The sequence below is a fragment of the Sus scrofa genome, chromosome 16, assembly GCF_000003025.6.
Source record: "Sus scrofa isolate TJ Tabasco breed Duroc chromosome 16, Sscrofa11.1, whole genome shotgun sequence".
Taxonomy (NCBI): Eukaryota; Metazoa; Chordata; class Mammalia; order Artiodactyla; family Suidae; genus Sus; species Sus scrofa.
In genome coordinates this window covers 24,725,104-24,751,300 of record NC_010458.4, presented here as the reverse complement: position 1 = coordinate 24,751,300, position 26,197 = coordinate 24,725,104, and the positions used below count along the sequence as shown (strand labels likewise).

Genomic DNA, 26,197 nt, shown 5'->3' with positions numbered 1-26,197 from the left:
CTGCTGCTGACTGATAATCTGCCAACTGCTACCTGTGTCTTGCTGTATAAACTCTGATAAGGGCCCTTGTCATGCTTCAGACTCCTACAGAACAGCTTTGTGGTCTCATCGTTCAGTAACTTTGTAGATAATCAGAATGTCTTGGGTAGGAGACCCTAAAAAGCTGAGTCTAAGACAGGGCTTCAGATATATGTGACTTTTAAAGAGAATAATCTTTGGGAAAACCTTGAAAGGAAGTAGATTAAACTGGACAGTGATGGGGAAAGAGCCGAGGGAAAATGTGGACTCAGGTATAATGTAGCTGTGGCTGGTACGTGGGAGACTAAGGCATAAATCCCACCACAGACCTGTCTCACCTTGAGGATATGAGGCCTTGAGATTTTTATAGAACTAAACCTGCTAATCATTGGACACTCCGGAGGGTAAGGGGAGACAGTGAGGGTGACAAGGTCACTGTCCCAGCAGGTGGCTCCCATCCACTGTTGGCAGTTCTCCAGAAAGAATTCAGAACACCTGAGGGGCAGATGCACCAGCTGGCAAAGGAAATTGAGGTGAGGCCCCAGTGGAATCTACTACCCACGGTGGTGATGGATGGAAAGAAAAGGAAATGGAGGGGAGGGAGGCGCATTTCGCACCTGTCCAGGTAGTGTCAAAGGATGCCCTTTTAATTAATGCCCCCATCCCAGTTGGAAGAATGCTGGTTCAGGGTGATGCAGCTGCAACAGTCCAGTATAATCAGAGACCACAAAGTAGTCTGGGAGGATATAAGGCATTTAAAATTTTCAAAATTTTTGGCATAGAAGCTGAAAGAGATTCCTGTTTAGATGAACTCTCTATTTGCTCTGAACCGCCAAGAAAATATTAAGCAGGTATACTCAGTTTCCACTCATATGAATACTTTTTCCATACTGTTATGAGCCTTAAAAACAGCTACTCAACTTCCTGTAGAGATGGCTTCATTTTGGAATCGGATGAAAGGCCTCCTTGGTCCAGTGGTGCAAATGACTGACACTGGAATAAAAAGAACTATGCTATAAAACTTCTACCATTCCTAGCTTTGCCAACAAATGTGATATACTTTCCAAATGTTCCACCTCATTCCATCCTGCTCTGTGGGATGGGCTGAAAGGGACAGCAGAGGCGTCCCTCTGGTAGCAGAACAATTTAGGTCTTATGAGAATTACTTCAAGGCCTAGATCTCTGGGCTCAAAATCTGCTGTCACTTGAGAAAAAGAAGTCAATCACATTGATTACTGGATGTTAGGTGGGTCTGAGAGCTCCTTACTTTTCAACACGTTATGATCATATTTTGTAAACCTCCTTTCAAAAGAGCATGTTATTTTCTCTCTTAACTCCTCACAATTCAAAGAGGAAAAGCCCTAAAGCAGACAGTGAAAATATTAACAGAAGGTTCAGAGGCAGGGAAAAGAAATTTTTAGAAATGCTAGGAAAAGCGAAAGAAGTGCAAAAGAAGAGAGACATTTGAAAAACATCTTTCTCTCTACCAAGCAATTTGTTTCCTCACTTTTTGTGGCTCCAGTGATAGTCTTCAGGAAACTTGGTGATGTCATTTCCTTTCAATTGGCCAGTTACATAAATGTTGGGAAAGAGCCAAGTAAAACAGCCCTCAAACAGATGGCCATGTGTGTAAATGCCAGAAAGTGAGAACAGCCATTTGTAGTTATTTTTTTTTTACCCCACACATGGTATAATGTTTATTTTACAGCCTCTCTTATGGACTTATGTGGATCATTCTTGTCATTTTTCTTGAAAAAAAAAAAATCCCGAAGGAAGCAGTCATAAAATATAAAAGACAAATCATGAAAAAGTGAAAAATAAGGTAACTAGCAGAAGTGAGCATTGCATGGGGAGAATCTAAACCATCAAAGATTGGTCCAGGCAGAACTATTCAGGTGACCAAACATGCTGGGAAAGGCATTTCACTGTCAGGAAATTTCAAGCAAGGGAGATTTCACGAGGCAGATGAATTCACCTTATGATCCTCAAGTTAGAAATGAAATGCCTATATGGCTTTCACCAAAAAAAAAAAAAAAAAAAAAAAAAAAAAAGGCCAGGCTTTCTAGATTCATTCCTCCAAAGCAAATCAAAATGCAACTACAGAGTTTCTTGACAATGAGCGGTCTTCATCCCTCCCTATTCTGAGTACAGACTGATGCAATCAAGAGGAGTTTACACTTTTGTAACTGTGAAGAATTTCAGTTATGCATAATAAAACCCAGCAAGGAGTTTAAGGCTTTTCAGTTTCAAAACCTAAACTTTGGTCTTGTTGTCTGCATTGACTAGGAATAGCATTTTCTGTCCTTTCTGCCAATGAAGAGGAAATATGGGTGTTCTTTTAACAACTAGTAAGGGCACACTTTAATGTTATGCAGGTTCAAAGTCAGTTAATCCTTCATAAATTCTATCAATTAGCTTCCTTTGATATTTCAGTATTTCAGTTAAATAAAGACATGTAAATTCTTTTAACTCTATCCTCTTAAATCCAAGTGTCATAGAAATCAGCAGGGAGGGAAAAAAATAAGAGTAAGCTAATCATGGTCCTTTTGATTATTTGCTTCTTTGTTAAAATGTTTCTTTTATTTCCATGGAGATTAAAGGATTTGCTTTCTCTTTCATCCATCAAATTTCTACAGGTATATAGCTAGCTATGCATTCTAATCTCTGTTTGAATATGTAGCAGTAAAATGTCAGATTTATTTGTACACAATTATTTATTAAACAACAATTATGGGCCAACGACTGTGCTAGAAATGGGTAATAAAAAGATGCCAACTGAGGGATCATTACTGAAACAAGTCAAATATTTTACAGACTCTTATTTAAATATTAATTTTTGGTCTTTTCAGAGCTTCTACCAACTTTTGTGCTATTCTAACACTTGAATCCCAGGAAAATATTTGGAACTCTGCTATTTCCTGTGAGAGATCTATACCTCTTAGGTCAGGAAAGGACAGTTTTAGAGACCCTGTTACCTTAAGGTAGGATTGTGTCCTCAAAAGGTTTTTATGCTTTTTTTGGATCCTGCTGCCTGAACTCCACCAAGCAGAGTAATAAGTTCCATATGCCCATTTTTTTGAAGAACACATTTTCAAAGCAGCAAATGTTTTGATGGATTGGCTCTTGGAGAGCCTGAATACTGTTATACACATCATTTAGCATTTCACAAGGCCCCTACTGTTAAATTCTGGGAATGGGGCCAGGGTAACCTACCTACTGGTGCTCTAAGTAACGTTTAAAATATTGAGAATTCTCAACCATCATGCTTCACTAAGACATATCTGGAATGTGAGGATTTCTTTGCTGCCATGGAACTGTTCTGAGTGTGGGTGGGTGTGGGTGTGTTTTTGTGTGTGTGTTCGCGTGCGCATGAGTGCGGGCATCTGTATATGTAGGTTATAAGTAAAAGAAAAGAATAGGTCCTTAAGAGTCAATAAATGAAGGGAAAAAAAACTTGATAATGAGAGTTCTGAATGTTTAAACTTTTAAATTTTTCATCCAAAGTATTTACTGAATTCTGATCTTAGATATATAAGAAGCAATGGAAAGTAACAAAGATACAGTAGTGAGTATACAATAGGTTTTATTTATTTAATTTATGTTTTTCTTTTTAGGGCCACACCTGTGGCATATAGAAGTTCCCAGGCTAGGGGTTGAGTCAGAGCTTCAGCTGAGGTGTATGCCACAGCCATGGCAGTACCAGACTGAGCCACAACTGTGACCTACACCACACCTTGCAGCAATGCCAGATCCTTAACCCACTGAGCACTGAGCGAGGCCAGGGATCGAACCCACATCCTCAGAGAGACAGTGTCAGGTTCTTAACCCACTTAGCCACATGGGAACTCTAGGTTTAATTTAACGTTGGTTTATTCATGTAAAGAATTTCATAAAATCTTCTTGCTTGACTATCATCATCATCTCTGTGTATCCTGTATTACCCATGTAATAAGCATTCCTTGGCTCAGTCTTCCCAAATTTGCCTAAACATAATATTCTTCTGGGATACCTCTTCCTTCCTCCCCGCCCATCCCCACTCTAGGATTCAGAATCCTAGAATTCTAGATCTGGAGTTGCGCCCTGGAATTTCTGTTTTTAAGTTACCTCCAGTCTTTCTCAGGATGCAGTATGAAACCTTTAGGAACTTTTAAGAAATCTTTCAAATGTCAAAAAATAAGACTATGTCTGTGTACAGCCACAAAGTCTACTATTGCTAGTTATTATTTTCTTCAAATTTATTGCCCTCTGAATTACTTTCATGAAATCTATCCTTTTGTTAATATCTTAAATCTTATTAATATTTTTGCATTTGCCCTTTCTCATTGTTCCAATATCTTTCTCTTTGTCCATGCATAGTGAAAATAATCATAGATAGGTGGCGTATAAACAACAGAAGTTTATTTCTTACAGTCTGGAGGCCGGGAAGTCCAAGATTAAGTCAGTAGCAGATCCAGTGTGTGGTGAGTGCTCACTCTCATGTTCATAGACATTGCCTTTTAGCCGTAACCTCACATTGCAGAAGGGACAAGGGGCTCTCTGGGGTCTCTTTTATAAGGGCACTAATGCCTTTCATGAACTAATCACCACCTAAAGGTCTCACCTCCAAGGCCTTTGGGGGAGGTGATTTCAACATATGAATTTTGGAGGGACAGAAATATCATTCTGTAAATGTCTGTCTGAAGAAAATATTAAATTCAGTGATCTGAGTGTTCAAAGTGATACTTTTTTTGTCATTTTGACTTCATTGATTTGTGGAAAATTTACCCAAAATGTCATTGTGTTTCATGATTTATTATTATTATTATTATTTTTAAATAGTTATTTCCCCAATACAGTTTTTTCCTACTGTACAGCATGGTGACCCAATTATACATACATGTACACATTCTATTTTTTGCACATTATCATGCTCCATCATAAGTGATTAGACATAGTTCCCAGTGCTATACAGCAGGATCTCATTGCTAATCCATTCCAAAGGCAATAGTTTGTATCTATAAACCCCAAGCTCCCCAACCACCCCACCCCCTCCCCTTCCCCTTTGGCAACCACAAGTCTGTTCTCTAAGTCCATGATTTACTTTCCTGTGGAAAAGTTCATTTGTGGCATATATTAGATTCCAGATATAAGTGATATCATATGGTATTTGTCTTTCTCTTTCTGATTTACTTCACTCAGTATGAGAGTTTCTAGTTCCATCCATGTTGCTGCAAATGGCATTATTTCATTCTTTTTTATGGTGTATGTATACCACATCTTCCTAATCCAGTCATCTGTCAATGGACATTTGGGTTATTTCCATGTCTTGGCTATTGTGAATAGAGCTGCAGTGCCACAAAAGCAATTCTGAGGAACAAAAACCAAGCAGGAGGCATAACTCTCCCAGACTTCAGGCAATATTACAAAGCCACAGTCATCAAGACAGTGTGGTACTGGTACCAAAACAGACATATAGACCAATGGAACAGAATAGAGAACCCAGAAATAAACCCAGACACCTATGGTCAAAGATTAATTGACCATAGGTTAATCTTTGACAAAGGAGGCAAGAACATAAAATGGGAAAAAGACAGTCTTTTCAGCAAGTATTGCTGGGAAACCTGGACAGCTGCATGCAAATCAATGAAACTAGAACACACCATCACACCATGCATAAAAGTAAACTCAAAATGGCTGAAAGACCTAAATATAAGACAAGACACCATCAAACTCCTAGAAGAGAACATAGGCAAAACATTCTCTGACATCAACCTTACAAATGTTTTCTCGGGTCAGTCTCCCAAAGCAACAGAAAATAAGAGGAAAAATAAACCAATGGGACCTAATCAAACTGAAAAGCTTTTGCACAGCAAAGGAAACCAAAAAGAAAACAAAAAGACAACTTACAGAATGGGAGAAAATAGTTTCAAATGATGCAACGAACAAGGGCTTAATCTTTAGAATATACAGGCAGCTTATACAACTCAACAGCAAAAAAGCCAACAACCCAATTTAAAAATGGGCAAAAGACCTGAATAGACATTTCTCCAAGGAAGATGTACAGATGGCCAAGAAGCACATGAAAAAAGGCTCCACATCACTGATTATTAGAGAAATGCAAATCAAAACTACCATGAGATACCACCTCACACAAGTCAGAATGACCATCATTAATAAGTTCACAAATAACAAATGCTGGAGGGGGTGTGGAGAAAAGGGAACCCTTCTGCACTGCTGGGAATGTAAGCTGGTATAACCACTATGGAGATCAGTATGTAGATACCTTAGAAATCTATTCATAGAACTTACATATGACCCAGCAATCCCACTCTTGGATGTATATCTGGACAAAACTTTCCTTAAAAAAGACACATGCACACGCATGTTCACTGATTTTTTTTTAATTATGGCTGATTTACAGTGTTGTGCCAATTTCTGATGTATAGCATAGTGACCCAGTCAGACATATATATATACAGTCTCTTTCTCGTACTCTCTTCCATCATGTTCTATCCCAAGAGACTGGATATAGTTGCCTGTGCTGTACAGCAAGACCTCATTGCTTATCCATTCTAAATGTAATAGTTTGCATCTACCAACCCCAAACTCCCTGTCCATCCCCCCCTTCTCTTCCCCTTTGGCAAAATAACACATTTTTAATTCTTGGCAAAGCATGTACAAGAGGGCCCCAGTCCTCTGTTCTATGCAGACCTTAGTGGAATGGACAGAAAGTAAACATGTATTGAATAAAAATAAAACAACTTCAGTAGTTCCTGAACCTAAATAAAACAGACCTTTAGGAGTTCTGGTCAGTGGTAACAGACCCAGCCAGTATCCATGAGGATGTGAGTTCAATCCCTGGCCTTGCTCAGTGAGTTAAGGATCCAGGAGCTGTGGTGCAGGTCGCAGACATTGCTCAGATCCCCAGTTGCTGTGGCTGTGGTGTAAGCTGGCAGCTGCAGCTCCAGTTTGCCCCCTAGCCTGGGAACTTCCATATGCCACGAGTGTGGCCCTAAAAAGCAAAAAAAAAAAAAAAAAGAAAAAGAAAAGAAAAGAAACAGAACTTCAGCTATCTCTATATGCTGGGAAGAAAACAAGACAGGGTAATGTGCTGGGAGTAACTAGAAATGAACATTACCTAAGACAGCCAAGAACATCTCTCTCCTTGTTCAGGGAGATGGTACGGTACTCTCTGGAAAGTAAAAGATAACTGGGAATCTGCTGTCCAAGGATGCAGGAAGAGCAGTCAAGGCAGTGGTAGGAAAAGGCTCCTGTGGATGGACAGTGAGATGGAGGGGGAGGGGAGACGAAATGGAATAGGAAGCAGGCAGAGATCAGATGCATGCTTCCTCATTTGATTGTTTCTTTTCAAACTGGAGATATACATATTTGTTAAAAATAAATTATTCTCATTTGAGGATGGGGGCAGGAAAAGTACTTTTAAGTTATTTTTCCTTTGGTTTGGTTTAGTCTTTTAAAGCTTGTCTCTATCCAAGATGGCTATTCTTTGTGGTTGACATTTATTCTGATTGGTGGGGGCCCTTGCCATATATATTGTTACATCTTTTGAAAATCACAACTTGTATTTGATATTTCATTTTTGACTTGGAAAAGTACAGATGAATTTTCCTTTAAACCTAGAACAAAGAATGTGCTCTATGACTTGTCAGTGAAGTTTAAAAAAAGGCCTATTTCATTAGAATGCAGTGCTCAACATTCCCCCCTTTTCACATTGTGTTCATTGACGGCTGTTCAGCTTTCTAGCTAATTTTCCCAGGCTGTTAAATCATTGCCTACTCAGTTACAAGGACCTGGTGCTCTACCATAAGGAAAGTTGCTTTTTAATACAATGAACAATTGTATGCATAGTCTTAGGACTACTTTCTATACATTTCTATAAAAGAGGAACAATTGATAGCAAAATCAGCAATTGCACATTTTATGAAAAAATAAGGACTTTCCACAGAATTACAAAATTTCACGGTTGGAGTTTGCCCTTGAAGTTTACTGGTCCAAACCATCATTATAGAAACAAAGCAAATGAAACCCTCAAATGTAAGCCGCTTTCACAAAATCACTTAATCAAAAAGAGAAGTTCTAGCTAAAATTCAAATTGCTTAATTCCATGGCTTGTGCTCTCTCTACTCAAAAACACACAGGGACACATATGTTTGCTGTATATGAAGGAAATTGGATTCTTATAAAGACTTAAAGGAAACATACATAAAAGATTTCATTCAATCACAGTGTGAGTACATTTTATTTAATATTCATCTAGGACAAAATCATCCTTATTGATCCAAGCTTCCAATAAAATGAGCTTCATAATCTATATACTACATCTTTTAGTAGCTCTAAAATATGAAATTATGGAAGACTAAAGAGCAGGAAACTTATGTACCCCACTTTGCAAAGATTTAGAGGAATTTGTAATAAATGTGAGTACAGACCCTTGTTTTCAGGCTATGATTGGACTCCTAGATTCATCTGTATTTAAAACTGTAGGAAACTACTTCAATTACATTCTAAATTCTCTTATGAGGTTATGGCCAGAGGGCATAATACTTATATAAAGAGGAGTGTGGCAATTTCAAAATTGAGACTTTCAGGGTTTTTTTTTGGCCAAACTAAGAAATAGGCTTCTTGTAGGGTTTTCCACTGATAGGTGCTCTGTTCCAGCTGGTAAGAAGTAGGACAAAAGGTCACTGACCTCCCACTGCCACCATTGCCATGTCAGCGTGTTCTGGCCGCCAGAGCATGGTACAGAGGAGTTATTTGGCTTTTATACACAGTAATGCAAAGCAATATTATGTAAGGAATGCTGATGATGTCTTTCTCTAGGGTAGCTGGATGGAGGGCCTATAGTACCCCATGCTGGGTGGTAACCTGCCAGACATGGAAACTAGGGATGCTCCATATCAGATCATGAACACCTACAGGTAGGCATTAAACTTTCCATCTCAAAGGTGGAGCAGATGGCAGGCAGCAGCAAGAGGAACAGGCAAATGCACATTAAGTTGCAAAGTGCAGGGGAAGAGAGAAAGAAAATGAGTATGTATCAAATCCTTTCTATGAGCTAAACTCCGTGGGAGTCATTTTGAACATTATGTCATTTACGTTTCCCAATACCCTTTGAAGAAGGAATTAAAGCTATTTCATAAAGAAGAAAAATGAGGATCAGAGAGGTTAAATAAGTTCCTCAAAATTACACAGTTCCTCAGTGGAGAAGCCAGAATTTAAACTGATTCCAAACCAAAGCTCCTCCCACTGAACTGAGGCTTAAGTTCATAACCCAGTTCTATATCCAATGAGGGCATCCAGGTGTGAGAAGCAAGAAAGTATGTATGGATTTGGTTAATTTATTCCAAGGGAGAGTGTGTGAGCTGCTGTTTTATTTTTCTGAGACATGGGTCTGCCAAGGTTTGGACAGGAGAAAAATCTTGTTTCTTGGATCTGGGATTAAATATTTTTGATCCCCTTTCTTGCAACATCAGAAATGTGGCTTAGCTTCAGAAAATATGTCTTATAGATAAAGTGAGGATTTAAGTAGAAGCGAGTACTTACCCCAACTGCTGACATAACCATTACTGCTTCATAGCTCTCAAATCTAAAAATTTCCTGCATCTTACCTTGCCTACCAGGAACTGCCACTCCCCAACCTTGATTTCATAATTTCCATTCTCAGATCCAAATGTTCAGCCCCTGTAATAAGACAGGTCGAATCAGCCAATGCATGGAAAATGACGATCTTCAGGTATAGCCCGTTGGCCCAGGCATGGTTTTCTTTATAAACAAAATAGTCAATCTAGGTCCCTGCTCCAGCGAGTAAGAATGAAGATGGGTTGTGCTTCAGGGGCTCACATGATAGAGCAGGGAATAAAGGTTGGATGGCTCCTCACCTTTTGGTCAGGTACCAACCAGCAAGATCTGGAAAAAAGGTTTGAAGGCTTTATTACATTTCGAGAACCGTACATGTGAGAAACATTCAATCCATTTGCCTTTATCAATGAATATTAAGCAGAAATAGTTCTGTTATTACATCAATAGGATGATTATAACACTAGCCAGTAGTTATTGATCACTTAACATAGGCCAGACCTGTACAGGGACTTCACATTTGATTCTCACATGGGTCTGTGAGGTAGGAATCATTATCCATGTGGGCCGTAAGAACATTGAAGTTCAAAGTTGTTATATAACTTCCCCAGGTTCGCAGGGCAAATGGCAGCACAGGCCATGAAGTCCAGTCATACCTGAGGTTGAGCCTTGGGCATAACTGCTCAGTGGGTCCAGTTTCCTCTAAGTGAGTTCAGATATTTAGACTTTTGCAGCCTGCCTACTGTTCCAGAGAACTCAAAACAGGGAGGTAGATTGTATAGCAAAGTGTAAAAGACTAGTATGTTACATAAACATAAATTTTAATGTTTACCTAATATGTCAAACCTCTTTTCCATCCAATCTGATGATATGCCTCTGCCTCAGACATTCTGATTTGCCTTGAAAATGCCAGTGCTTATGAATCCTTCAACCATGACTTTACCTGAAGCCTTCAACGTATTTGTGTTTTCAGTATCAACCAACTTTTTGATGACTTCAATGACACACAGTAAAAATGCCAATGCTAATGAAAATGGTTAAAACTACTGCATGCTTCTCTTCTGTGCTCATAAATATCTCAACTAATCCTCACAACAGCCCTGTGAGAAGATAATTATAGCAATCTCTATTTGAGATGAGATGAGGAAATTGGGGCTCAGTGAGGTTAAGTCCCTTCACTAATAATATTCAATTTGTAAATGATGAAGCAAGGTCCCCACCTACCTTTAAGTCCACAAAGTGTGCTCTAAACCCTGATATTCAAAGTGTGGTCCCCAGACCAGCCCCAGCTCGTATCATCCAAGAGTTAGTTAGACATGCAGAATCTTTGGCTGCACCCTGGACTAAGGCTGCACCCTGTAAATGGGGATGTGACTTGTAACAAGTACTGCAGGCATTGGGGATGCACCTTGCAAGCTGAGAAGCACTACTTTAAATGACACTCTTGACTGGAGGTGAGGTGACCCATTGTCCCATTTCACTCAGGACTAAGGACTGCTTGGGACATGGGATTTTCAGTGCTGAAACTGAGGAAGTCTCAGGCAGACCAGGATAAGTTGGTCATGCTTACTACAGGACTAGGGCATTGGGTCCTCTCTGCAGAGAGATCGATGAGTATTTTCCCGTTTTCTGGGCCTGGAGCACATCCTGTGCTGGCTTTCTGCCTCCCCTGTGGTCACAGGAGTGTGTGAGTGTGTCCTGGGATGGTATTACTGCTACTCTTCAGTGTGGATGGGAGCACCATCGAGGCAAGATGGACCTTAAGCCCTCAGATCAGTGTCCACGTCTGGGTTCCTGAACCTTGACACTTGACCTAGGTCATAATGGGAAGTATCTTTTCCCTCTCATCAATCTTCCTCACTCCATTATAATCCCAAATGAACACACAGTAATTGCAAGTAAGTGCATTCTCACTCTCTGCTTTCTGGCTTCATTCATTTAGCTCTTGGACCTGTTTTTCTAAAGCTTCCATTAAATCTAGATATGTGAAAATCCTTATTGCTTTAATATTAATGATTTCCATGAGAGAAATTTCAATCCATGCATTTATAATTGACCCAAACATCATTATCTTAGTGGCAGAAACTACTAAGCCTTCAGCCATTGCTACAGACTTTGCCTCATGATGATTTTGTAACCCAAATCATAGCCGAAAAATAGATTGCTTGTTTTCAACAAAGAGGATATGTAAGTTCTACTTGTAAATTCTATAATATTTCCTTGTCCCAAGGGGGGAAATTTTATATATTTTACACAGTAATATTTATACACAGAAAATACAGCAATTTTTGATATAGGGGGCAGCATGATTCCCCTAATTGGCTTTCATTTACTTTGTGGGTAATGAGAAGGTCTTGCATTATTCTCAACTTTCAGTACCCTGTGGAGAGATGGCTAAGACTGAATCTCCCTGTTAATATCATTATTTAGTTTTCTCCTGAAATTTTGAGTCACTTGCTCAGACCTTACCTGGTACCAGCACTTGCTGTGATTTCATTGTTATTTATGTTTAGGCTTTGTCTCGCCTCTCAACCACATTGAGAAATTTTAATACAATCACTGCCATTCATTCATTTATTCAGTAAACATTTATTGATCACCATTATGAGTTAGGACCTGCATCGTAAATAATAAAAATATGTTTGGTGTCTTAAGTGACTATGAGATAAAATTGTGAAAAATAAGCATAGTGCAGTATAAAAATTTTTAACAGGCATTACAGAAAGACAAAAGCCTGAGAGACTTCTTACTGGTAGGATCAAGGAAGAATATTAGGGAGAAAATCATATTTTGAGTTAGCCCTCTTGTGAGATTTTTAGAGAAGGAAACCACATGCAAAAATCCTAGGGCAGGAAAGAATAGAACATGTCATGGGGATAAAACATGTCTGATCTGGCTAGAGCTTATGAAGAGGAGCTGGGAGAGATGAGGTTTCAAAGGAATTTGGAAACTGATCATGTGGTTTGGAGTGTAATTCAGTAAAGATCAGGGAGTCAATGGAGGTTTCTAACCAAGGAATTGTCAGAGTCTGACAAAACTATGTTCACCCAGCCAGAATGTGTAGGAAGGACAGAGCAGGAGGCAAACAGAATTTATTTGGAGCCTGTTAAACTAGACCCAGGAGAAGTAATAAAACCTACATTAGAATTTCTTTTTGCATCCCTTAGCCATGGCTTCTTTTTCCTCAGATACACTTACTTAGGATTCATCCATCTGGCTCTCAGCATCTTTGAAGGAATTTTTTTTTCCTGTGCCACATAGTCTTCAAATCATTCTTAGGTAAGAAATGCACAAGAGGGTAGGCTTAACAGAGGGCACAAAGAGACACTTTTCAACAAAAAATAATGAGAACTCTTTTAATAAGGACATATTATATCGCATACAGCGTACTAGGTGCTCTGCATATGGTTCATTTAATTCTCAAAATAACCACATGAGGATGGTATTATTATTATTTCTGTTTTGAAGATGGGGAAACTGTGGCTTAGGCAGGCTGTTTCCATATATGATCTAAGGCTATTGTGTTATTGTTATCTCCAACAGGAAGAATCCAGAATTTTTACTTTAGAAGACTTTATAACTTTGCTCTATTCCTAATTCTAGCTTTTATTCAGAACAACTCATAATCAGTGTTCATTAACCCTGAGGGCACCCAGCCAGAGAAACTATGAGGGAATAATGAGGAGGCAGGGAATGGCAGTCCTAGGACACAAGGTTCCAGGTGACACTGGGTGGAAATGGGGCAGAAAGATTAGAATGGTGATGACATTGTTAATTTTTAATATAAATAACTTCTTATAATACACTTGCAGATGTTGTAGGGACCTTGGGGAAATTGAACCTGGGGCCTTTTAAGCATATATTCTCAATTGGATAAAATTCATTGGACCAAATGAACAAAATTAGGGTAAAATTCAATATTCTCAGTACAGGCAAATAATCTTTGGGTTTCTACTGTCACTTGTTTCTGCCATCAAATATCCTTTAGAATGGCCACCACAGTGGGTCTAATACCCAGCAGACTTTCCTTATAACTGCATGTAAAATTGAGGAAACATATTTCATCTTTTGGAATTAACTATATAGCCATGGAGTGTCTGGTGAAACCAGATCGGTTTGAATAATGAAAGCATGAAATAGCTTCCCATTTTTCACAGAAAAGGCTAGAATATTTAATAGAAACCAGACAAGAACCAGTGTCTATGAACCTATTTTATCAACATGTCCCCTCTTAACCATAATTCTCAGGGAAGTAATTGTGGATTCTTCCTCTTGGCAAATCTGAATATTCCTGTTTTATCCTTAGAAATAAAAGGGAGGCTCATGTTCTGTCCAGCCACAAAGCTCAATGATCAGGCAATCAAGTAAAAGAGCCCATTTTCCCTTTTTCTCTTGACTAGACACTTTTCTTGGGGTCTTTTTCTAGAGTCTCTAACTCACACTCAATGCAATCAGCTGTATGTCTGAAAATGACACATTTCTAAAAGTCACAGTTTGGGGAGGAGGACTAATTGGTGTAATATGGTGCCATATTCCTCATGGTTTTCCTCTTCACACAGCTGGAAGCTAAATGTCAGAGGAAAGGCTTCCTCAAGTCTTTATGAGGTGGAAAATTTTGACTGTAGAGAAAATCAGACTAAAAATAATTTATTCAGCATCCATCCATCTATTTCACAAATAGTTATTATCTACATGGCACTCAGCTAGGTACTACGTGGCAACTTTTGAAAAGTAATTATGTGCAATTACAAATTATACTTAGATGACACATTCCAATGGATGTGCATGATGCTTCTGGAGATTTACACAGAAATGACCTAAACTATGAAAACACAACCCCAGACTGGGTTTAATTAAATACGTGTTCATAAGACGATGATGGTAACCATCATAGCATATGCTCTTGGCATTTCATCCATGTGTGATGGCCATGTCATTTCCAAGTGTTGGATGTGGAATAAACCATCTTTTTTACTTCCAAGATCTCACATCTCAGATATAATTATTTTTATATCTTTTCTGCATGTAAAATTTGGTATATGGCTTATTTTTATGTTATAATAATATGTTTATACATTACATAAAATCACATTTAGTTTATGTGCACATATGTGTGATTAGTAGGTAGAAAGAAAAATAAGGAAGGAGGGATTCTGGGGGAAAGAAGAAAGGGAAGAGAGTGAGAAGGAGAGTCTGTGCTTTCCAGATGTTTCCATTCCTTCCTCCTCTGTCAAGTGAGTGAATTTTTCCACAAATTACACCACAAATGTCACATTACTTTTTCTTTATATATCTAATTTAGGTCCCTCACTGAGCAAAGTTGATAAGAAGTTTGACATCAGTTGTTTTGGGGTCTGAAGTCCCATAGATGTTCAGAGAGGAGGACTGTCCATCCCATCCATTCTTCTACATCTTCCTTCCTCCAAGACCCCCGAGCTGGTAAGGTGTGGCCCTCCATCACAGGTCTCACACCATGAACACTTGCCAGATGTTGGCCCAGCCCACTATGGAAGGGGTGTGTGTGTGTGTGTTGCAGGGACAGCAGGGGTTGGACGGGATCATGGGAATCATGGGAACCTCTAGTCTTTTTTTCTGAAGTATAGCTGATTTACGATGTTGTGTTAGCTTTGGGTGTATAGCATAGTGATTCGGTACTTTTGCACATTACATTCCATAATAGGTTATTAGAAGATAATGGGTATACTTCCTGTGCTATACTGTATATCCTTGCTGCTTATCTATTTTATATATAATAGTTGGATCTTTTAATCCCATACCCCTAATCTTTCCCTCCCCCCTTTCTCTCTCTCCTTTGGTAACCATGAGTTTGTTTCCTATATCTGTGAATCTGTTTTGGTTTTGCACATTTATTCATTTATAATATACTTTTAGATTCCACATATAAGTGGTATTACATAGTATTTGTCTTTCTATAACTTATTTCACTAAACGTAATATTCCCTATGTCCATCTATGTTGCTGCAAATGGCAGTACTATTCCTTTTTATAACTGAGCACTATTCCATTTTATGTACATACTGCATCTTCTTAATCCATTGGTCTGTTGATGGACACTTGGGTTGCTTCCATATCTTGGCTCTTATAAATAGTGCTTCTGTGAACACTGGGGTGCAAGTATGTCTTCAAATTAGTGTTTTCATCTTATTAGTATATATGCCCAGGAGTGGAATTGCTGCATCCTATAGTAGTTCTATTTTTAGTTTTTTAAGGAGCTGCCCTACTGTTTTCCATAGAGGCTGCACCAATTTACATTCACAGCAATAGTATAGAAGGGTGTATGAGACCTCTGGTTTTAATGCTGAGTTTCTTCGTACAGATGCCCTACCACTACCACCTGAGAGTCTGCCACATCTGAGAGTTACACAGCCCTTTCTTTCTCTAGTCCCCACTATCCAACCACCTTCTTGAGGTGAGACCATTCCTCTTTATGTTCTCAGGAATCCTTCCATCTTAGACAAAGCAGTTTTAACGCCTCTACAGGTTAAAACTTGAAAAAATAAGAAAACATAATGCCTGAATTAAGAGAAATCCAAACTGAAGAATTCAAAGGCTTCTCTCTCCTCTTGGGAAGGAAAACATATCGCATTTTTTTTTCTATATCGCAGATAATTATATTTATAGATATTATCAATATCTACTTATCTACATCTATATATTAATTATCCATCTCTCTATATATATCAATCTATATCTACATTTCTATTATCTGTCTGTATCTCTCTCCATAGCTACCTGTATCAAATTATTTCCCAATGGATCATTTGCCATACTGTGTTGTCAGTAAACCATCTTGATGCACTTACTATCTCCTATTAACCATGCAATTCCTGTGGAAGTGTTGCAAAATCAAAAAAAAAAAAAAAAAAGAAAAAAAAAAGTAGGGCCGAAAAGAATCTGAGTTGGCTTTTTTAGTATTTCTTAAACTTTGAATATTCCAGCAGCACATTTACAACTTTTGTTGTACTCACTCATTATGGTCTATTATTTTCTGGATATATTTCTTTAAATCAGCTCCTTTATTATACTAAAATACAATATTTTTAAAGTAAATCTATTGGCATTCATGGAGAATAACTTGCAAAATAATTTGCTAAGAAAAAATAGAATGAAAACCAAACATTGTTCAGTCCTAGTTGCTGCAATAGGCAGACTCCGGCCTTGAGACTGTTTCTTGCACCATTTCTTTCTGACCAAAGGTGAATTAAAAAGATATGGTGGGGAATTCTTATCATGACTCAGCTGGAATGAATCTGACTACCATCCATAAGGGTGCAGGTTCGATCCCTGGCCTCACTCAGTGAGTCAAAAGATCCGGCGTTGCCAAGAGCTGTGGTTTAGGTCACAGATGTGGCTCAGATACCACATTGCTGTGGCTGTGGTGTGGGCTGGCAGCTACAGCTCCGATTCGACCCCTAGCGTGGGAACTTCCATATGCCACAGTTGTGGCCCTAAAAAGACAAAAAGCAAACAAACAAACAAACGAGGATTTCCCATTGTGGTTCATTGGGTTAAGAATCTGACTAGTGGAGTTCCCTTCATGGCTCAGCAGTAACAAACCTGACTAGTATCCATGAGGATGCTGGTTTGATCTCTGGCCTTGCTCAGTGAGTTAAGGATCTGGCATTCCTGTGAGCTGTGGTGTAGGTTGCAGATGCAGCTTGGATTAGGCGTTGCTGTGGCTGTGGTGTAGGCCGGCAGCTGCAGCTCTGATTCAACCCCTAGCCTGGGAATTTCCATATGCCATAGGTGTGGCCCTAAAAAAACAAACAAAAAATTGGCTTTCTCTTTGTGTTATTTAATCTTACTTGTGAGTCTACATGTCACACACACACACACACACACACACACACACACACACACAAATTGTGTCTCCTACTTTGAGAAACACTGAGGGAATTTATTCCCTCCACTTTGCACAAGAATTTAGCCCCAGAGAAAATGAGTTCTTACCTTTCTTCTGACAAAGCTAGGACTAGCCTCTGAGTTTCTTGACCTTGAGCTCTATGTCCCGACCCACATCATCCATCTGTCCTACTTATAGGTTATTATAGGACTATATCTTTATCTGTGCCTCATCACTCTAGCTGGATAGCCAGTCCTCTGAGGTCAGGAGCTGTGACAATATTCTTTACATACTCTTCTGCACATGGTGTCTTGCACTCTATAGGCACTTTATTAAGAAATAAAAGTTGAGTTTGCGGTGAATACTAGTTGTGTCATTAGTTAGTGTTTGTGAGGAAATCAGAATTGCCCCTCTGTCACTTCCAGATTAGGATAAAGGGCCATCCTGGCCAGACATTGTTCAAGAGACTCTGGCAACTGAGCTCTAGCTCTGCCACCAGGAAAGACTGTGAGGAAAGTGGTGGCATGGAGAAAAACAGATGGACAGGGAACGAGTTTCTAGATACAACTCTCCTAAAGTTAAGACATGCAATAATCATGCTGGTTATGAATGACTTAAGAGCACAGAGGGAAGAGCCATTATAAGACTAAAAACAGATGAGGAATTAAAGTAGAAGAGGAGGAGGATAAAGAAGAAGAAGAAAGGCAAAACGTATTGGTTCAGAAGACTACAACTCTTTAATATACAACTCTTTAATATACTGAGGGAGGAACAACTCAGCCGAAATTAAAACTCCAGAGAAGCTCAGCTGTAAAGTTGGTGTTAAAATGAGAACACCCAGAGCTCCCAGAGCACCGCTTTTGGTGCTTCCAAAATCTATGTCCAGTATACAGAGCTGGGTTGGCCATTTTGGTCCACAGCCTCTCTCTCTCACACCTACTTAACGTGGCTGTGTGGTGATCATGCTGGCAGCCTAAATGAGTTGCTGCAGGGAAGAATCTAGTGCCATGTGGGAAGCTCATAGTCATGGACCACCCAGGCCTCAGGTGATGGAGCAAACGTAAGGAAAGTCCACCCTGGAGCTGAGGTGGGTCCAGCTGTGCAGCCTGACCTGGTGGAAAATTGTTTTGTGTCCCATGTAGAAACTTTTTTCTTGTCCTTGTTTTTTAACTTGCCTGAAAGCCAATTTATGCTTCTGAGAAAAAGCTCATTCCTTGGGTAATATCCATCTACAATTTCCCTTTATTGCCATATTACTGTAAACAGAAGAGAGCTTGGGGCAGCTGTGTTGGCCGAATCTCTTACTGCTGTATTTTTATGAAAACTTAGCAGCTTTTCAGTCCCCTTTATTTTTCCCCCCTTACAACTTCCCACCCTCACACTGCTGCCACCCATCCCCACCTCTGCTTCTTCTCTGGACTCATTATTTTTCTTGGAGATGTTCTTTTACATATCAACTAACCAGAGGAATTGGCCCCGATGCACTCAGGCCTGGAGAGGATTCACAGTTATGTCAGAAGGAAGAAATGTCCAAGTTCACTTCCAAGAGAACTAATTAGCTTCTAATAACAAACCATCTCCAGAGAGTGTGATGGTCTAGGTGTTTGAGCAAAAAACACAGGCCAAGCCCCCCTACTTCTAACACTCGTTTTTCACTCCCAGATAAATCAATTTTTCCAAACACTTCTAAAGAATTCTCATTCATTTTTGTAGCCCCCCTGCCACGATCTAACTATGCAGAGCTAATGCTCAAAACAGGTTTTCCAAATGAATAATTCATGAGAATTAAGGAATTGTCCAGGGTGTTAAATATGTGGTAGATTTATAGATATCCAATAACTTTCTGATAATTCAACCCCATCACTGAAGTTGTATTACCTAGAGATTTCCTGTAGATTACTCATAACTGAAGTACTTGAAGGTCATATGTGACTTCTTGGTAGTATTCTTGGTTGTATTTGTGGATTCTAGAGCACAAAGTGTTACTTTAACCTATATGATTTATTAATTTAATTGATAATGCCTATAGCCTGTGGAAGCACTCTTACTATTTTGAGGGTTCAGCTATGAGGCTTTCAAGATACTGCCTACACAGGGCCATCTGGAGAAGGAGGATAGAGATAACTAGAGAAGGTGTTGAGAAACAGAGGAAGGTGGAAAGCACTAACCTGTCTCACAACAGGGCCTCAAAAGAGGGGACAGGAAACTGGTCAAAGCCCCAAGAACAAATTTCAAGGCACAGCTGATCTTTTCCTGGGTCAGCAGTGCTATCAAGGGGGTCCGATCTGGCAGACAGAACGTGGTGGCAGATTCTAGGCTGGGGTGCTTTGGGAATTCAGGTGACCAGCAATCAGTATCGTGATTCCAAATGGTCCACCTGGTTTAAAGCTCAACTCCCGTTTAATAACTGGGGAGGTGCCTAGGAAATTTCCGATATAAGAAAAGTAGATTGGTTTAAAGAGAAAAAAAAAAAAAGAAAGAAAACTAGGCAAGAATCCTGTCATGGGTTGGATTGTGCCATTTCCCCATTCATATAATGAAATCCTGCCCCCATATCTGAGAATGTGACCTTATTTAGAAATAGGGTCATTGCAAATGCAATTAGTTAAAATGAGGACATACTGGAACAGGGTGGCACCTAGTCCAGTACAACTGTGTCCTTTTGAAAGGGGAAATTTGGACATAGACACACACAGGGAGATTCATAGAAAGACTGGAGTAATATGGCAGAAGCCAAGGAACACGGACGTTTGTCAGCAAACCACCAGACGCGAGGTGAGAGGCGTGGAAGAGCTTTCTTCCTCCTAGCTCTCAGAAGAAACCAACTCTCCTGACACTGTCGTCTCAGACTTCTGGCTCCAGAAGTGAAAGACCATCAGTTGTTGAAGCCACTGGTTTTTGTGGTGCATTGTTTCCGCAACCGGGGAAGCTAATATAAACCCCCAGTCAAGTCAACTGGCAAAGCTCCAGGGAATTGGGGCACCAAGGCAGAAGGGCAGTCAAGGGGACTGGGCAGGTGTGGCACAAGTACGGAGGGACAGCTACAGTACATCCATGCCATCTTAGTCCCAAACCCACAAATCCCAGATACTGGAAATAAAGCAAATCTAACCTCATACCTACCTCCTGGGGTGGGGGTCGGGGGGAGCAAACCTCCTGTTACACCCAGAGCTTTGGTCAGACTGGTCCAAGGCTTGAATGGGCCAAGAACAAGGCTGAAATCCCCTTTGCCTGTAGGAACAGACAGCAGGCAGTTGATATCTTACAGAAAAGGCTGAATCAGAGGTCACTGCCAGCCAACTCTGAATTTGCAGTTCTTTTCCTGATACCCTCTTGCAACCACCCCCTAAATTTTTTCCATCATACCTCACATCCCTTTGGTTCTTAAAGGGTTTGGCTTTTGATATTTCAATCTGAGTATATCTGCCAGTAGCCTAGATTCCCCAAACACCCCTCTTATAAATTCCACCCCCAATATTTGTTTATCATATTTGAATTTCCTTTGGTTCTTCAGTGGGCTTTGCTTTTTGGAGTCAGGTCTGTATATACCTGCCTAGACTAAATATCCTCCCTGTGTTCACCATTGTCCCATCTGCCTTTTGGGCTCCCTTCTGGGCACCACCCTCCCATCTCTGGCAAGTGAATCCTTTTCACTACTTGACCTCCTGTAACTAGTCACACCCCTAGACACTATTTCTGCTAAGTTCTGTCCCATGGGACAGGACACCTCCCAAACAGGCAGCCAAAAGACAGATTGGGAAATCACATGAGCCAAAACAGCTGCTGTGGGAGAGGCTGATAATCCAACATGATGTGAGTACAGAAAATGACTGGCTGTCTAGAAGCATAGAATTTTAGAAATGTATCTAATACAACTCTTATACAGATCAGGAAACAGATGAGCAATTGCATCATACTCGCAGCGCTGGCAATTCAAAGAGCCGGCGGTTTGCACTGTACCTGAGGGGACTTGCTATACTTGGGTGGGCAGCAGATTCTACAGAGAGGAGCCAGCAGCAGTGATTTTGACAGCAGTGGGAGAGTAAATGGGTACTCTGGGCACAGGTACAGAACCAGACAGAGAATGTGTTTACAACAGAGGCCTCAACAAAATGTGCCCAAAGGGAGCTGAGGGAGGTGAGAGAAATACCACAGAGCCACAGGATAGTGAAGATGGACAGCTGAGAACTAAGGTGGATAGGTGAGCCTGTGCTCCTGAAACAGCCTGCAGCCGAGCATAGAGTGATGGGAGAAGGAGCTTTAAAAGAAAGATGAGAGTCTTACTGCACTGGGTAGAGACCACATTAGAGAATGAATGTATCACTTGTTCTCAGATTTTGGTATATAAGATACAGGTACCCAATCCTAAAGATGCCCAGTGGAAGCCTTTGGAGTAAAGACTCGAAGTGTATGTTTTGAACAACACCCACTGTACCCCATGATTCTGTGACTCATTACTGCATGTAAATATGATAAAGACCCAGACTGTCTCCCAGGCTTTTGCAGCTTCTGTGTGGGTATGTGTTTGTGCTGGAGTCAAGATGCTGGGGGAAGGGAGTATACTATTCTCAAAATAAGACCTTAAATTTGCAAAATTTAAAGGAAAACTACATTCAAGCCATTATGATTTATTAATAGTAACAGCATGATGTATTTGCTAAAATGTTAGCATGTAGAGTTCATAGTGAATCACAGTTTGAAGGAGGGGCTTGGGCTGCCAGTGACAGGGAGACAGGGAGAGAGGACAATGCCTTCCGTTCATTTCCTTGCTGCCACGTGTGGAGTGAAAGGAGCTCTGTAATTTGATGGATTTCCTGTAATCCCAGATACTGACAGCGCCCAGCTTGTCAACACCTGAGCCCTTTACACAGCTTTATCAGCAGAGCTCCCAAGCAAAATAAAAAGGCAGATTGTCCATGGCTGCCTGCAACTGGAGCTGTGCAGACCTAGGCCAAGAGCAAACCTGACCCAGCCCAAGGCACGCACGTGAGCACATACACAGGCATGAAAAGCAACCCACTGTGGCTTTTTTTAACCATCAAAGTGGAGGAGTCACGTGGTATTACCTTTGAAAACAGCTAGCACTTAGTCATTTTTCGCAGCTGATGGATTGTGTTTCCTTTAGCCTTTTGGATTACATTTGAAAAAGAAAAAAAAAAAAGAGCAACCACAGGATCTGCATGGAAATCACCAGGGAAAATGATCTGCATTGAAATCACCAGGGGATCCACATTCCCCTGCTTTATCTTCTTTTGCCCTGTGTGTAGACATACATATATTTTTCAAAACAAGAAAGAATTTGAGACCCTGTGAAATTTTTGTAAATTGTTCCTGTGAATCACCCTGGAGTCATCCAGAAGGAGGCCTCTCCATCCCATTCCAGTAAATGTTATTCCAGTTCATGACTGCTTGCTGGCTGCTGCAAGATCCCTGGGAACGACTTGGACCTGGCAGGATGGGTCCTCAGAGTAATGGCCTTCCCTGCCTGCTGGAAAGAATCATTTTTAAGTTCAAGAACAAATATCGTCTTTTGCACTTCAGCTGTTGGTTTTTATTAACCAACTGTGTCCACTAAAGGCATCTTGACCTAAATATTAAATGTCCATTTGAATCTCTTCTCTTAGTGATCGATTTTTCATACATTCATTGACAAGTAGATATTGAATACCTACTTTTTCTCTGCATTGCACAAACATTATCTGGAAATGACCTTTCTATAGGAAATGAAAAACCTATGCACAGCCAACAATTCTTAGTTCATGTAAGATTATATACATGATTAAGTGTCAAAATTAGGTAGAAGTTCAAATTCCAAGTGATGTTCTCATTTGTAAGTATATTAAGCATGTAAGGTGTCTCTATGTCAGAAATCACCCAAAGTGAGGACTGTAAACCCAGTTGTAAAGTTAAGCTTTGGTTCTCATGCCCAAGGCTACAGATGATGCTGGATTCTATGAAGAGATATAAGCTTAACATGTAAATAATTCTGTTACCCACTTTTTAAAAAATTTATTTTTAATTAAAGTATAGATGATTTACAATATCGTGCCAATTTCTGCCGTACAGCAAAATGACCCAGTCATACATGTATATACATTTTCTCATACTATTGCCCATCATGTTCTGTCCCAAGAGATTAAGTGTAGTTCCCTGTGCTATACAGTAGGACCTCGTTGCTCATCCATTCTAAATGTAATAGTTTGCATCTCCTGACCAACTCCCAGGCCATTCCAGCCCCTCCCCCTCTCCCTTGGCAGCCACAAATCTATTCTCTTTATCTGTGAGTCTGATTCCATTTTGTAGATAGGATCATTTGTACTATATTTTAGATCCCACATGTAAGTGATAGCATGTGGTATTTGTCTTTCTCTTTCTGACTTCACTTAGTATGATAATCTTTAGTTGCATCCATGTTGCTGCACATGGCATTATCTTGTTCTTTTTCATGGCTGAGTCATATTCCATTGTGTATATGTACCACATTTTCTTAATCAATTCTGTCTCTATTTTTTTAACCCACAGTAGATGGATTTTCATTTAAATCTAAAATTATGGGGGGTCTATAAGTGCATTTGTTGCTTCTCAATGTATATTCAGATCAATAGGTTTCTAATTTCATATCTATTGAGTGACTGTGTGATGGGGGAGAGAAGATAGGTCTAAGAAAAAAAGTTGACACTAAATACACTTGAATGAGACTAACGATAATTTTGATATGATGAAATGCATTTACTTATTCATTTTAAAAAAGTACAGGACTGAATTTGTACAGGTTAAATTTAAATTGTTCATAGCGTAAAACTTTCCATATCCCTCTGTGACCTAGCCACTATATATCGAGGTGTTATTTCAGCATTGCTTAGAAGTAGATGCCAAGACAGAATTAGATGTGCAAGAGATTTACTGGGGGAGGAAGCAGGAAAAAGCAAGGAGATCCTTGATACAGGGATACAGGTCTGCTACTGGTTGGAAGAGAAAGGAAAAGAAGGAGCATTGGATGGAAGAGCTGCAGATGGCAATGCAAGTCCAAAAAAGTTTTGGCCAGCCCACTGGGAACTCATTGGGCCTGGTGAAAAGTCCTGCACCTCACAGCAACTAGCCTATATTAGTCTCCACCATCCCCACCTGCTACCCTATGCTCAGTCATAGCTAGGAGCAACTCTTGGGAAACACACACACAGTGATGGATCCAGAGGGTTGGAAGCTGAGACCCTCCGTCAGCTACACTCCCTATAGTAGTTGGCTTGAGCAACACATTTTAATGTCACCACACTCTGACAATAAAAACATCATCAAAGATGTGGAGCGATTTACAATACTTGTACAAAGTTGGTGGAATATAAAATGGTACAGGTACTATGGAAAATAGTATGAAGTTCCTCAAAAATTTTATGATCCGGCAATTCCACTTCTGGTCTATGTTCAGAAGAATCAAAAGCAGGATTTCAAAGAGATGTTCATACACCTATCAACATTGCAGATTCACAAGAGCCAAGAGGTAGAAGCAACCCAAGTGTCCATCAATGGATGAATAAACAAAATGTGTTATATACGTACAATGAAATTCAGCCTTTAAAAAAAGAAGGAAATTTTGACATATGCTACAATGTGGATGAACCTTGAGGGCATTATGTTAAGTACAATAAGCCAGTCATAGAAAGACAAATACTGTACGAGTCCACTTATATGAGGTACCTAAAGTAGTCAAACTGTTAGAAACAGAAAGTAATGGTGGTTTTCAGGGGCATTCAAGAGGAATGCAGAGTGTTGTTTATAGATAGAGTTTCAATTTTGCAAGATGAAAAAAAGTTCTAGAGATCTGCTCCTAACAATGTGATAACATATAACACTGCTGAACTACACACTTAAAACTGATTAAGGTGTTAAATTTTACATCTTTAAACCACAATTACAAATTTTAAAGATTAATAAAAGCAGCATCATAACCAAAGTTTGTGGGTTGCATTTGTTCAATCTACAATTGATTGTATCAGGCACCATGACCCATACTGTAGACTCTATGGAAAAAAACAAGTCTATACTCTCATGGAGTGTATTGTATAGAGTATTAATATCCATGAAAATACTGCCTGATATTGAGGATCTCCTTGGCTACAAACGTGTTACCACCAGTAATGGTTAAGAAAATAACTATTTTGGATCTTAATTCAAACTGTCTATTTTGGGATTGAGTCTGTTGTAATTTACTGTTCAGTGTCTGCTCAGAAAATCACCACAGCCGTATAAAATGATCCTGCCTGTGTTCTGCCCTAATCTTTTAATTTTAATACATTGAAACAACTAACATAAGTCTATAGTTCTCAAATATATTTGTCCACCCAACCATTCTAAACTCTGTATGTTTGTGAATTTTCCCTCCAGTAGTTGAGTGTGACTTCTAGAATAGAGGATGACGGAGACATTTAGAGATGAGGGGATATGGTAGGGATGGGAAGAAATTATCCTAGTTTTTTTTCCTCCAACTCATCATCCAGTTCCTACCTCAGTACCTGTTCCTTCCCACGTACCACAAAGCCTGAAATTCTAGTGTTAAATATTAATCCCTTTGAGGTGAGGATCACCCTCTCTGAGGGTTTTTTTTTGTTTTTGGTTTTTTTTCAAATTGCGAATCCTTTGAGAGAAATACATCACCAACACCTTTGTGTGATTGAGGGTATCAGCTCACTTTTCCTGAATGAGAGGAAAGAATGTCATATTGGGAATACAAGATGCCTGGAA

At 39.7% G+C, this 26,197-nt stretch overlaps 1 protein-coding gene and 1 long non-coding RNA gene across 3 annotated transcripts in view; one reads left to right on the top strand and one right to left on the bottom strand.

Moving 5' to 3' along the window:
* Positions 1–20,575, bottom strand: part of LOC102163534 — a 59,559-nt gene extending 38,984 nt beyond the window's left edge. Inside the window, exons 1-2 of the long non-coding RNA XR_002339537.1 lie at positions 17,566–20,575; positions 9,627–9,699 (exon numbers count right to left, since the gene is read on the bottom strand). This is a non-coding gene — a long non-coding RNA (uncharacterized LOC102163534). The remainder of the gene's footprint in view (positions 1–9,626; positions 9,700–17,565) is intronic.
* DAB2 (DAB2, clathrin adaptor protein) overlaps positions 1–26,197 on the top strand; it is a 186,300-nt gene that overhangs the window by 25,637 nt on the left and 134,466 nt on the right. The window contains exon 2 of one of the 2 annotated variants that reach the window (XM_021076650.1): positions 14,897–15,033. The exons of the other annotated variant lie outside the window; for it this stretch is intronic. The gene's annotated coding sequence lies outside the window, so the exon portion shown is untranslated. The remainder of the gene's footprint in view (positions 1–14,896; positions 15,034–26,197) is intronic. 2 annotated transcript variants of the gene reach the window in all.